The sequence below is a fragment of the Sitophilus oryzae genome, unplaced genomic scaffold (assembly GCF_002938485.1).
Source record: "Sitophilus oryzae breed Bouriz unplaced genomic scaffold, Soryzae_2.0 scaffold_1111_pilon_pilon, whole genome shotgun sequence".
In the NCBI taxonomy this organism is placed as follows: Eukaryota; Metazoa; Arthropoda; class Insecta; order Coleoptera; family Curculionidae; genus Sitophilus; species Sitophilus oryzae.
Genome location: NW_022145740.1, coordinates 3,902,551 through 3,917,388, shown reverse-complemented (window position 1 = coordinate 3,917,388; position 14,838 = coordinate 3,902,551).

Genomic DNA, 14,838 nt, shown 5'->3' with positions numbered 1-14,838 from the left:
ATTACTTGAAATGAATTATAATTGAATAAAGAATTTAAAATCTTATCCTTAATATATGAATGGAAATATGTGAAAAAGTATATGGATGCCTATTATTTTAAACTCTTGACCTATACCTACATAAAGTGATATTTATGTAAATGTGTATTTTGTGTGTAATTTTGTGTAGTATAGCCCTCAAACCGCTAGGAAAACCGCTTAAACCGCTTCCTTATTTATTCATCCGTTACACAAAGGTGAAATAAACTGTAACCTGTGTGACACTAACAACTCTAATCTGATAACCTCAGGAGAAAGCAATTGCGTAAATCAAACTCCAAGTGCTCTGCAAGCATGCTTCTTCAATTTATACTGATAGCCGTGAAGATATTTCCTCCCTCGCTGGTTCAGACTGCTCCAGGGGCCTTCAACCTATCAATTCAAATATAGTAGACTACTTTGAGAAGAAAGGAGGCAACTTTAGGCATTGTTGTAACTCCAGGTCAACAAGCTAGTTCAAGAATAGCAGCTTTAAGGCGGGCTTTGGAGAAGGATTAATTCTGCTAAAGGTTCGGGTGGACCGTTTCATCCGGGTCCTCAATGTTAAATTGTTCCAGGTTGATGATTCATACGCGAGAAAAAGAACTAAAAGCAAGTCTTAAAGTAAGAGTAAATAAGAAAGACTTTTTAAGACTTATTAAGAATTTACTTATTTACTCACCCTTCATATATACATAGTCCTAGAGCTGGGTGAACTTCCTGATTAGTTACCAAAGGTGTGAAGCCTGATCTGACCAAAGGTCTGAAAGCAACTGAGTAATGAACACTCAGGAGATAGCAGTCTACAGAGATGCTTCCGCAACTTCAGGAGGCACAGGTGTAGGCGTCTTCTCAGGGGAACTAGGCTTCCGACGATCTTTAAGGCTATCGGATGGCTGTAATGTTCTACAAGCAGAGGTTTATTCTATACAGGAAGCGGCCAGTTGTATACGAGAGAAAATCGCTGATAGACTAAAAATGACAAAAACCAGTGTTATCGTGATATATTTTGATAGCTTGGGCGCTTTAAGAAGCATCACCATGCAATCAGTGAGATCAGACTGATGGACAGGCAAAAAGCACTGTTCTGGCTGCCCCAAGGCGAGGCTGCTCTGTGCTGGGTGCCAGCCCACAGCAATGTAGTAGGCAATCAAGAAGCAGACAGACTCGCCAAAGAGAGAGCCAGGGGAGAGGCCGTAGCAGATGTCCCACCACTTGTGACGATCAATACACTGAAGGAAGCTGTAGGAACTACCATCAAAACCAAGCAGCAAGAGACGTAGCAACACCGTGAGGACTACAGCTCGAAGACTATGGCCAGTCAGTGGTAGATAGCAAAAGGACAAAATAACTACTAGAGCACTAAAAGGTAGTACGCATAATTGTAGGTATCATCACTGGAAACTGCCCCACGGGGGTAAACCTCGTGAGATGGAAAATTTCCAACGACGAGTACTGTAGAGACTGAGGAGATGAAGAAGAAACCATAGAGCACCTGCCGTGCCACTGTCCGGCACTGGAATACTGACGCTTTAAAACTTTAGGCAAGGTTTGATTTGGTTTGGTTGCAGAGACTAGAGGAAGCAGCAGAAGCCAACATCAGCAACATCGGGAACTTTGAATAAAGCTGGAAGTGCTTTAACGCAAAGAAAGAGTGAGAGAAAGGTTTGGTACAACAAATGATTGTAAATCCGATTATATTGGAGCGTTTAAAGCCACTCTCTTGCGCACAAGTCTGCTGTATAATATGGCAACATTTTTGGAAGAGAAATAAATATTAATTACAAAAAAAACTGCGCACAACATATTTTTTTATATTCTTTCCACTCTTCTCTATCTTGCCACATGTTTTTAGCAAACTGTCTTTCTTTCATTTTCTTCTGGTGTCCCTATGATACACATACACTCTGTTCTTTTTTTAATATTTATTTCTAGGCCTCATTTCGTATATTCTTCAATTCGTTTTTTCGTCCTATATCTTAGGTCATCGTGATCTTGAGCAATTGCAACTTGATCATTAGCAAAGCACATTGTAAAAAGAGTGATTATTAAGCGGGATTCTTATACTGTTGAATTTTTTTTACAGTCTTTGAGCACCGGTTCAAGATAAATACGAATTCAGGTTAAGAAAAGACAACATCCCTGTTTTAGTCCCTTAAAAGCAATAAATTGATCCGATGTTCTCTGTCCTACCTTTTCATTTATGATATTGTTCTCCTACAGGAAATGTACGAGAACAAAGAATGTTACGGCTTTGATTAAACCATTTTTGATGTTGAGTGATTTCTAAATCTAACCAGAGGTTATATTGAGTACACTGTCGTAGGCTTTTTAAAGGTCGACGAATATCAAATGAACTTCCTGATTCACGGCAGCTTTTTTTTCTATGAGTTGTAAAAAACAATAAAGGTGGTCAATGACAGATCTACCAGCCCTAAATACTGTTTCTGATTATATGTATATCTTGCTTCTGCGATATATTTTTATTCATTTGAAATTCGACCCTTTACCACATTTTTTATAACCTGCTAATGGTTCCAGTAACAGCAATTCCTCTGTAATTTTCACATTTATCTCTACTACCCTTGTAGATTGTTGAGATTGTTGATGTGGCCGGCCGTAACTCCAGCAATAGTGTGTCAACACAAAATACATATACGGAAGCAGTGGAAGCGCCCTGATAAATATTGGAAAATGAAACTGACGTTTAAATTTGACACTGTTGACTAGCCTACTGCTACTACACAGAATCAGCAGCGCCTCAAGAGCATTCTGGAAATTAAAAAACAGGGTTTTCTACAATCATGACTTGAGCACAAAAATGAAACTTGCAGTGCATCGAGCAGTAATAATTCCCACCATGTTATATGGAAGCGAAACCTGGGTGCCGTACCGCCGCCGCCGGCACACGAGCACATTGAACAAGTTGCAATAGAGACACCTTAAACAACTGTTAACAACTTCACCATGTCTCAAACGTATCAGTCGTTGAAAAAGCAAGCTGCGAGAGCGCTGAAGTCATGATTACTAAATCTCGCTTAAGATGGGCTGGCCACGTATGCAGGATGCAAGAAAACCACCAACGGAAATCTCTTCTTTGCGATGAACTTGTAGAGGTTAAGAGAAAACCGGGTGGACAATTCAAAAGATACAAGGATGTTTTTCATGGCTTACTTAAAGGGGAAAGTATGCAGCATCAGTGGGAAGAAGCAGCGCACAATAGAACGCAATGGAGGAGAATTGTAAATTCATAATAACGACAACCAAAAAGTAAAGAGGCAACAAAGTAATGAGAATTTTGAATGTCCGGAGTGCGGAAGAGAGATAACATCACGTATCGGGCTTTTCAGTCACAGAAAAGCTCATGACAGGAAACGCCTTGCATTGCCATCTTCTAATGCGTGTCAAATACTCGTCAGTAATCGCAGTAGTAGTAATAGTAGTGCTACTAGCGCCTCCAATTTCACTTGTAGGAGCTGTGTACTATATTGTCACGTATGGCGGGAAAGTTAAAAAATTAAAATTTTTAATTCTTTAGTTATTTTCAATTATGACATTATTTTTACATTACATTATTTTTTTATATAAAAAAATTACATTTTTTAAAGATATGTTTAATATCAATATAAAATAGAAATGTAATTTGTCCACAAAAAAAATAATAAAATTAAAAGAATAATGTTAATAATGTTAAGTTCACATCAAGAGACAAAATAAATTATATAACAAAATTGAAAACATGGCGTCATAGATGGCTTAGAAATGAAGATATATTATAATTTTATAAGTAAAATTAAATGGGAAATGATCGTCATTTTAAAGCCAACTGGATGATTATTTTATATTATTTCGAACATACAGTATATTATAATTTCAATATCATAGGTGGAAGAAAAAAGATTATCTTTCTGTTTTGTACTATTGTTCGTTTCCTCTGATTGCTCATCTTGTTGATATTTAAGATGGTATCCGTATAAATATGTTAGATCACAAATAATGCGATTCACTTTTTAAAAAACATTTATTTGCTTTAAAACATTTATAATATTTTATTTTATTTTATTTATTAATTTTATTATAATTTAACTAAAAAATTCAAACGGACATAGTCTCGTTCGGCAACTAAACTACTCTCCTTGATTAACAAAAATAATTAGGTTTTATAATGAAAATATTGATTACATTAACAATAATCGTGAGAACAATTGAATATTATTATGATACGTTCGCGATTTCGCAACGCGCGCCGGACGTGTCGCAATAGGATGTGGCCTGCCGGGTGAACGTACTGGGTGGACCAATATAACAAATATATATTACAAGACTAACCTTTGCCAGCCCTTAGTATAAAAAATGACAGTGATCTTAATGTCATAGGCATCGCTGACGCTGTTTTTATCCGATCATAAGGTACTTCTGAGAGGTAGCCGAGACCCTGTATATGGCACTGTAAGAAGAAGAAGAGATTATTGTTGATCAGATATTTTAAAGCTATTCGCAGGATATTTTAGCGCCATTTAAGCAATTTTGAAATCATTTTCTAAGATGTTCATAGAGTTTATTTGTCCCTGCTTTAATCATTTCGGCTGTGATGCTTCCGGGTCCCGGGCCAGTCGATTTACTTATTAAATTGAAAAATTTATAAAGCCAATTTATATGATTATTCTGATATGATAGCTGGTAGACAATTATTAACGATTTGATTTTTCACAAAATACTAATAAATGTATTGTAGATATCTATAAGTATATAATTCTTTTTATGTTTATCTACTATTTTTTATACACTGAAAGAATTATTTTACAAATTTATAGATTACAAATTATAGGAATAGTCTAAGAGCTATTATGTTTTTAATTAACGAATGTATTTTTTACAAAATATTAATAAAGTAGGATATAATATCTAGTTTCTTTTAAGGTTTATCTAATATTCCAACTAAATCTCTACCTTTGTAGACATAATATTTCTAGCAAACATTATTAACGGCAAATCAGATTCTGTTTACAGTACTGAAATATTCAATAAAGCTAGAAATTCACTTCCCACAGCGACAGTTGTTAAATTTTTAACATCTCGTTTCCAGCAAATGGTGCTTTCGCTGTCACCAGAATATAGTTAGATATTTCCTTTCGCGCAATAATGCTTTAGATAAATTATTGGCATTTTATCTTTAAGAAAATCTTGATATTGTATAGGTTAGGTTATATTTTTAATTTATCTACTTTACTGGACAGGATAATTCAAGACGGAGTATTGTAGCTAAATGATTGGATTTTTAAAAATTGTGAGCGATAGGATCGTTGAAGGACGTCTAGAACTATAATTTAAAATTATGTTCAAAAGGTACAGAGTGTCCCAAATAAATAAAAATATTATAGTTTTATGTTTTAGATGGAACACCCTGAATATTACTATATTTTTACTTTCTATGATTAAAATACAGATGAGACTAAGGTTTAGCTCATTTAAGTCTCACCGTTCTTGAAATATTTACGATTTTGTGTAAATGCTATAACAAATTTAATGGTTTTTTTCTCTAGGCATATTGAAGTTTTTAAAATCAAATAATGCACTTTAATTTTTCTATTCATTAAATTTTAATATTGTGTTGCAATAATAACACTTATAATATCTTATATAGGAGGACATAACATTCCTGTTTTAGATATTATATTTCGTATCCTCGTCCAAATAGATATACACCCGTAGTATCATTATCATACTTTATCGAGCACATTTTATTCCCAATTACGTAAAGAATGCATTTTTTGTTAGCCATAGGCCTTAGTCATCCGTACCCGACCGTCAGCCTTCTCATAACATTATTGTGCTTTGTCGAGTAAACAGTATAGTTAGAAGTGAAAATAAAAATGCCGAAATATAGTAAAAGGAAACGTACTTTAAGTGCTAGTGGTGATGAAAGTGAAAGGCTAGAAAGGGAAAGAAGACATCTCTTGAGAAAATTGGATTTTTGGATCGAAAACGGCGTATAAGAGTGTACAGTAGTACTAGTGATGAGAACGAAATACTTTCGTAGCTACTGGCTATAAATGTTAAAGCCAAATATAAAAAGAGACATAACTGTTAAGTCTCAAATTGCATGTAATAGCTATAACTGTTAAAGCTATTTTTTGCCAACTGGGGGCGTAATAAGTAAGTAATTATATTTTTTTAGAGATAGAAGAGGTAGAAGTAGATTTACTTTAGTCAATTTACTAGCTTGGGTTAATCCACCCTGTGGATATAATTATATATACGTGGGTCACATTAACATGATCTGTATTTTCCGGCTGGAATTGGAAAATGGTGAGACAAATATTATAATTCTGTCTAATATTTACTAGCTTGGGTTAATCCACCTTGTGGATGTAAATATATGCTCATATACACATTGTAACCCAGCATAGTCCTTTACTTATGTACGCTAGTATGTCTCAGAAAACTATTAAAATGATCTAGATATCAGATCCGTTATTCTGTGACTGTATTTGAAAAATCTGCTTTGCAGTTTTGATTAAATAAAAGCTTGTACTCAAACAGGTAACTATATATTATGTTATACCCGACCACAAAACGCCGAACGGAGTGCTTTTCTACAGGGCAAGGTGACGCAACATAGTTGTTTGTTTACCTTTTTCTAGAGTGTATTTTGCTTTTGCCTTTTATTAAAGGTACAGATTCAGATAGTGAGTTTATATTAGGATTTGTCTTAGAATTTCATGTTATGTAATTACATTACAAATTAAGAGATCTTTTGGTAGCAATATAGCATAAATTGGTTAAAAAATTGTATTTACATTATTATGGCTTACAATAAACTTATATTTATTTAATTCCAATCGTCCTCGGAATCAAATCTAGAAAAAAATCAATTAATTCAAATTCTCGAGAGAGCAAGATCTGTGTAGGAGTAGGACCTAAAATATGTGACACACTTGAAATTAGGTGGATGCTTATCTTTCTTATAATTAGTAACAGAAAGGAAAGATAGTCTAAAATATTTTTCCCATCCCCAGCAATTGCAGTATATTTTAAGGACCGAGGTTAAATCCGGAGGTCCAAATCATGTTTTCTTCAACAGAAAGTAAGAAATATATTTTTTGATAGACCTACAGCATGTTTTTAGGAAAAACAATGTCACCACTAGACCAAACAATTACAAGGTTAGTAGAACTTTCCAAAGAAAATAACTAAGGTTGCAGTTGCCCTTAAATCTGATAGATTTAGAGAAATCGTTATGTTAGGAGCATCCTACTGTATGAACCATTGTAAGGATTTCTTTTTTTATTAAATTCACACTTGAATAGCAAAATTAAAAGCGTGGCGATTGGCCAAATAAGCGATAATATGCTTTTTAGTAAAGTTTTAGTGAAAAATGCAAAGAAGCCAAGAATCTTGAAAATACTAGCAGGCTCATCTCAGAAATCAAAACACTTAAAAATGAGTGCTTTGAGATCCAGGTGAAGGTCCACAGACAGAATAATGAGAAGATAAGAAGGGGAAAATTCCTAGAAGAGTCATTTTAAATAGAACGAGGGGGGAACAAGAATTCCAAAGAAGGCAGAATATATTGGAGGAGACAATAATTCAGGTTAGAACTCAAAACAAATATGGTGGTATAATTGACTATTTACAGCCAATGGTTGAAAATAACACATAACAAACTTGTTTTAAGTTATTTAAAAGGTTATAATAAATATGGTTGCGATTACGATACCTTTTAGGTCCTAAACTAGTAGACCTAAACCTAAAATTTTAGACTAACCTAAACAATATAGTTATCCAGAAACTCTCATTGCAGAAAACTGGAATTTAAATTATATTTTTAAAATATAAATAATAATAATAATAATAGTAATAAAAAAAATAATTTTAAGCTCTTTTTCTTGAAATTTGCACTATGCATATGTTTTTCAACACCCTGAACACCGGTAATTAACAACTGTTTAAGGGAAAACATTTTTTGTTTGTGAATAAACTATCTTGACGATGTTCTTTTATTTAGACAAGCATTTAGCGGAATGTACTGGAAATATAAATTAAATAAAAAATAATAATAATAAATTAATTAAAAAAAAAATAAATAAAATAAAAAAAAAGTATCTTCACGTCTACTCAAGAAATTTCATACTTAGATGTTATCTTAAATACAAAATTAATGAAAATGTATCCTACAGACACAAAGAAATGTAAGATTAAAAAGTTAGTGCTGAAAATATAGATAGTATGTATCCATACTAACTATAAGATGGTTTGATCGCAACTTACAAGCACTTTAATTTCTTTTTGTCCCACAGATAAATACAGCTGGTTTTATAGATAATAAGAGATTTGAATGAGCTAAATACCCTTGAGGAAAATAATGAAAATTATAACGCGTTCTTTGTGCCAACAAGTTTTTTTTTTCTGAAGTTTACGGCTGGTGGCTCAGAAACACAGAATGTGCAGGTCAAAATTTCATGCCTCCTAAATATACTCTTACTTATTAGGTTATTGATGCATCAAAATCGGGTTAAGGTACCTATTGTAATTATTTAAACGCTAGAGGTTTTTGAGACCAAGAATACCATATACTAATAGAATGGGAGGTGTAAAATATTTGCACCTTAATTGTATCACTACTAAAATCTGGAAATGGTCGATTGTCCTTGACTTGTCCTTGAATTTATAAAAATATGGTGTCCACTCGAAAATTTTTCATTAGAATTGCTCACAAAAAAGCTTGCTACTCTCCTAATTCTTGCAACTGGACAGAGAGTTCAGACACTAAAAAATATAGCTGAAGTAGATTCTTCTATTAAGATTTATGTTTGCCAGCACTTTAGAAGCTTACCTAGAAAGAACTGAATCCATAAGAGGAGAAGAGAATTATCTTTTTCTTACTCAAAAAAAAAAAAATCACACAAAGTGGCAAGTGCCCAGTCTATAAGTCGCTGGATAAAGGAGGTGTTAAACGAAAGTGGAATCAACACAAAATGGTTTAGTACTCATAGTATTACATACGCGACGTCTTCAGCGGCCTACAGAAAGGGATTTAATATTGACGAAATAAAGAATACCATAGGGTGGACCTCAAAATCAAAAGTATTTCAAACAATTTATGATCGTCCACTGAATAAAGGAAAAAAAAATAATTTTATAGAAACAGGCAGGAAGTAAGTGCAGTCATTATAAACTGCTCTAGTAAGTTGCTCTTTATTGTGTTAATGTTAATAAGTATGTTTTATATTTTTCTAATTACTTATATTCATATTCAAATTCAAATTCAAATAGTTTATTTACCTTTTTTTTAAATATTAATATACAAATTAAAAAAAGCAAAAAATTAGGTAAAAGGGACTGTGTCGCGATTATAAGAAAAAAAAACCGATACACAAAAACGTTAAATGTTTTTGTGTTATACTAATCCCCGCTGGCAAGCGAACCTTTAGGTCAGCGTTTACATGTATAGGAGTGAGTTGTTATGGCAATCTACTAAGTCGGAGTGAGCAAAAATACGAAGTATTTATTACATAACTACTTAATCTGACGCTAGATTCCATGCGCTTGGGAAAATACTCGCCTTCTGTCTTTATTCAGTACATCTTATAAGTAAGTATATAAGTATGTAAGCGTGTTGACCGTACTCTTCGTACACATGAAAACCGGCACCCAAGACTATAATATGTATGTGTTATACTACTACTATGTGTTATACCAAAGGTCATACTAATTTAGAATCATAATTATGTGATGCATATTATATTACATTAACTTTTTGTTGCTATTTTGTTATATATTATAACATGTATGTAGGAGTAGATTATATATATCTTTGTTTTGTGGGTTTGACATATTATATTTAAATATACGTTTATAGTTATGTTATACGATTATGTATATTTTACATCAGCTGTTGGAAAAAATAGCAAAATATAAACTGCCACAAAAGAATTTCTTTTCTTTCAACATCTACGGGTGTATATCTATTTGGACGAGGATACGAAATATAATTATAAGAACAAACGACTTACCTGTAGGAAGTTCGTTCTGAATTATATGAGTATCCTCGTCCAAATAGATAGGTCCCGACCCTACCGATACTAGCCCTTCCAAGAAATTCTTTTTTGATTTGAAAGCAAAATAATGTTATGAGAAGGCTGACGGTCGGGTACGGATGACTAAGGCCTATGGCTAACAAAAAATGCATTCTTTACGTAATTGGGAATAAAATGTGCTCGATAAAGTATGATAATGATACTACGGGTGTATATCTATTTGGACGAGGATACTCATATAATTCAGAACGAACTTCCTACAGGTAAGTCGTTTGTTCTTATAATTATGTTGGACATCGTCCGACAACTTGCAATGTTTATCAAATATTGGCCTGTATGATTGAAAGTTTCTAAAATAAATATTTTTTATGAAAGCTTTTTGTATAGCCACCGATTACCTCTAACCTCCTTTCTGATAGATTACTTCTAAAATGCTATCTCTATTTTCTAGAAATATCTTCTGAATGTTCTCTTTTTCTTCTTGTCTTTCTGTCAGCTGGTTTGGGTCGTCTATTTTTGTTCATATTTTCTATAGTTTTTTCAATTAATTTTTTAAGTTCCTCCAATTCTGAGCTTATTATCTTATTAAGATAACTAGTCCTATCTTATATTTATTTCGGTATACATAATTACCAATGACCAGCCTATACCACTAGACACTTAAAACTATATAATTATGCTAACGACTGTGCTATAACTGCCCAAACGGACCTTCTTCAGCTTTCTTAAACCTAAATATGTCCTGTTCATTTAAAGGACATGCACACATTGATGTTACTATAAATAAAACTAGTAAAGTATTCCAGCGTTATCCCTAATTCTCAATCGGGCAGTCATATATTACATAAAGAACATATACACCTAGTGGGAGCAATATTGTGTTCAAACTCGCAGGGTATATAACTCAGAACCGTAAAAACTACAGCTTGATACAGAAGAGAATAATAATGCAGCAACCCAGCAATTAACCAATGCCAGGAAAGGTACCTACATTTTCAGCAGTAGAATAAGCATGTCCGGTGTAGTATGATACCTACCAGGCAAAAAAGGTGGATTTCGTCTTTCATGAAACTTTTAGTATTAATATATCATAATAAAGATGCAATTAACCTATACTTTTATTGCGCCAGTAATTTTTTTATAATATATCAGATGTAAAAATGATCTTTTTTGGAATATCACTCTAGAAAATGTTTTTATATCTATTCTATTTTCACGTGCTGTTTACCGAATAAATCGTAGAGCTGTTTCACTATTATAGGTTACAAACGGAAAGCAGCTTCTGTTTGTAGCGTTGTTGCTTTCAATGACGATACGGAATCGTTTTCCGCAGGGATATTTGGTTAAATATTTAATATTTTATTCCTAGCATGCAGTGTATCTAGAGGAGTGCTTCAAATTGGTCGCTTGTATTGTAAAATTTGAAATGTTATATTTACAGATGTATTTTTTATGTTACTACATTAATATTAAATTTGATTATTCGCCTTCCTTTAATTTCATTTCGTTCTTTTAAAAATAATTAACAAACACAATTATTACACTAAAACTTTGCTACAAAATTATCTATAATATACACACAATAGTATAAAAACATCACTTTACTAGAGACAACTTAGTTATCTCTAACATTACTAAAGCAAATTGAAACGTTTCGTGTGTGCATATGTGAATGCACAGTACGGTTGCTGGAACGGAAAGGATACGTGTATGATAATGTGGACCGACCTTTTACACTTGACTCTGCCTTACTTCTGTGATAATGTGGTCAATTATCTTGTGCCACTTGTGCATGTGATTTGAAATGCCTTGTTAAACTCTCTTCACTAGAATTTTTGATACAGAATTCGCAGGAAAATGCAATATTTTAGTTTTGCGTAGTTAGTCTAAGTAAAGATGCATTTTCCTATATTTGGTTAGGATGATTTTTTTAACATGTTTCCGATGCACTTACTTATTTCTGCTTTATTTAGCATTCTGATTACTCTTAATAAAAGTATACCTAATCTGTGCTATTAAGAACGTTCTAACAAAATAAACCAAATAACAATCAAACTTTGAAATAAACCGTAAAATTAAACGTCTTTAGTTTAGCTAACAATTGAAAATCATGAAATTAAGGGACACCAAAATTACAACCAAACAAATGGTAACTTTGTTGGGTGCCCATGCAAGACTAGTGGGACGTAGACGCTAGTGCATCAAAGTCTTAATATATGAACATTGTGAAATCGCACATCCCGTTCAAAACTGTATTATCTCTAAAAAAATATTATTACAAAAAAAAACAATTATTACAAAAACAATACCCTTTTAATCTGATTTAGGCAACAAAAAAATGCCAGTAAAATTCTATCAAAACTCCACTATAATATTATTTAACACACATGGGGGGCGTCGAGGGCTCAAGCTCCCACCTTGAGTGCAGTCAACTAATACTATGTTATTATATATTATATATAATTGTATACTATATTACTAATTATTATATACTATGCATTAATATTATTTATCATTAATTTATTTTATCACAAACGACTCTAGAGTATGTACTTTGAGCAAAGTTTTGAGTCAAGCTCCCCGCCCCTTTCCAGAATCCTGGATCCGCCCTTGCTTGAGACGTAAGGGGAAATCAAATCAGCTTTGTTACGAATTCGCCCATTTCTTCTCGATTCTTTCAATCAACGTCCATTCGATTAGATTTTTAGAAATTGGGAGTGATGGGATCGTTGGAAGACTACGAAAGCTACAATTTTAAAATTTGACGAGAAAAATCATTGTCTAAACGACACCCTAAAATTTTGTCCTAAATTTAGAAAGACTATTCCAAATTAACAATATTAAAATTGCAAGCTCAAAGTTCATTAAAAGTATTTTTATTTAAGTTTCATAAAACATTTTATAAGGATTAATAGGAAGAGATAATTTAAACTTTTGCAGGCCAACATAAATCATGCTAATGGATTTTTAACGACGTATTATATAAAAATTAAACATTTACATAACGATAGTAAAAGTAATTTAAATTTAATGTATATCTCTTAGTTTTCTAATGTTAAATATGATATATTTATACTGCAAAATCGAAGATCATTTCTTCTTCTTCTTCTTCCTTCTTCATACTAGGCGAATCGCCTGTTTGGTTTCGTCGTCCCTACTGGTTAGATTGACAAGTTGTCGCTCCATCGTTTTCGTGGACGTCCTAAGCTTCTGCGACCTAGCGGTGATTTGTCGCGTGCAACTCTCAACTCTCACTATCCTTCTGTTGTCCATTCTGCTGATATGGTCGTTCCATTCTTCCTTTCTGCTGAGTACCCACTCATTTACATTTTCCACCTTGCACGCTCTTCTTATGCTTTCATTTCTCTCCCTGTCCAGAAGCGTCTTTCCAGCTATTCTGCGTAGTACTCTCATTTCGGTTGTTTCTAGTAGTTGTTTAGTTTTCGCTGTATCAGGTCGAGTTTCTGCAGTGTATGTCATTATTGGTAGTACCGTTGCCTTGTAAATTCTCGCTTTAGTCTCCACCACAATGTTTTTATTTCGCCATATTGTATCATTCAGGCATCCTGCTATTCTGGTTGCCTTCGTTGTCCGTTCTCGCACCTCCGCTTCTACATCACCATATCATTTCATCGGGGAAAAAACAAAATAATTTTAAATAAATTTATGATACTGGGGTGTCCTAAACCTTCTCTCTTTACTACTGAAATATAAAAAAATTTTCACTCGTGACTGTCATGGTAATGACAATCAATAATTTAGAGTTAACTAGATAATATCTACACCTTATTTTTGAAACAAAATTCTTTAACTACTGACATACATACATATATTTTTTTTTGAAAATCGAGTTACATCTAAAATATATAAAATAATCTTTATCCTGTAAATCAAAATATTGATTAATAAACGGTTTAGATTCCATTTTTAAAGCAATTAGTAGAAATTTAAATTTGACGGAGAAACAATCCACAGATTGAAAGCAAATTGCATATAATCATAAAAATGAGAAAATATTTTGAAATAAAATTATTTCTAGATTTAATTTAAAAGTTTAATAAAATTATTATTCTGAATACTTGTTCACAATATAAATTCTTCAGAAATGAAAATTGTGTTTTAAAAAATTGTGTGTGCAATATGTGCGCATATGTGTTCTATTCGTCGGTCAGTCTGTACATCTCTCTGTACGTCTGTCCGCCTGTCCGTCTGCTCATCCGTCCGTCTGTCTCTGTCTGTCCGTCTGTTCCTCTGTCCGTCAGTCCCTCTGTCCGTCAGTCCCTCTGTTCACCTGTCCGTCCGCCCTCTGTCCCTTCTTTCTCTCTCCCTCTGTCGGTCTGTCCCCCTGTCCATCTGTCCCTCTGCCCGTCAGATGTCCCCCTGTCCATCTGACTATCCGCCCGCCCGCCTTTCCGTTCGTCCGCACGACGGTCCGCCTGTCTCTCCCTCTTTGCGTCTATCCGTCTTTCCAGCCGTCCGTCCGTCAATCGCTCCCCTGTCTGTCAGTATATACAACCTCTGTCTGTTAGTAATACATCTGTCCCTTCTTTCTCTCTCCCTCTGTCGGTCTGTCCCCCTGTCCATCTGACCGTCTGTCCCTCTGTCTATATGTCTATCCGCCCAACCTAACCTAACCTAACCGCCCGTCCGCCCTTCCGTACGTCGGCACGACTCGCGACGGTCCGCCCGGCTCTCCCTCTGTGCATCTATCCGTCTTTCCGGTCGTCCGTTGCTCCCCACGTCCGTCGATCCCCACGTCCGTCGATCGTTCCTCTGTCTG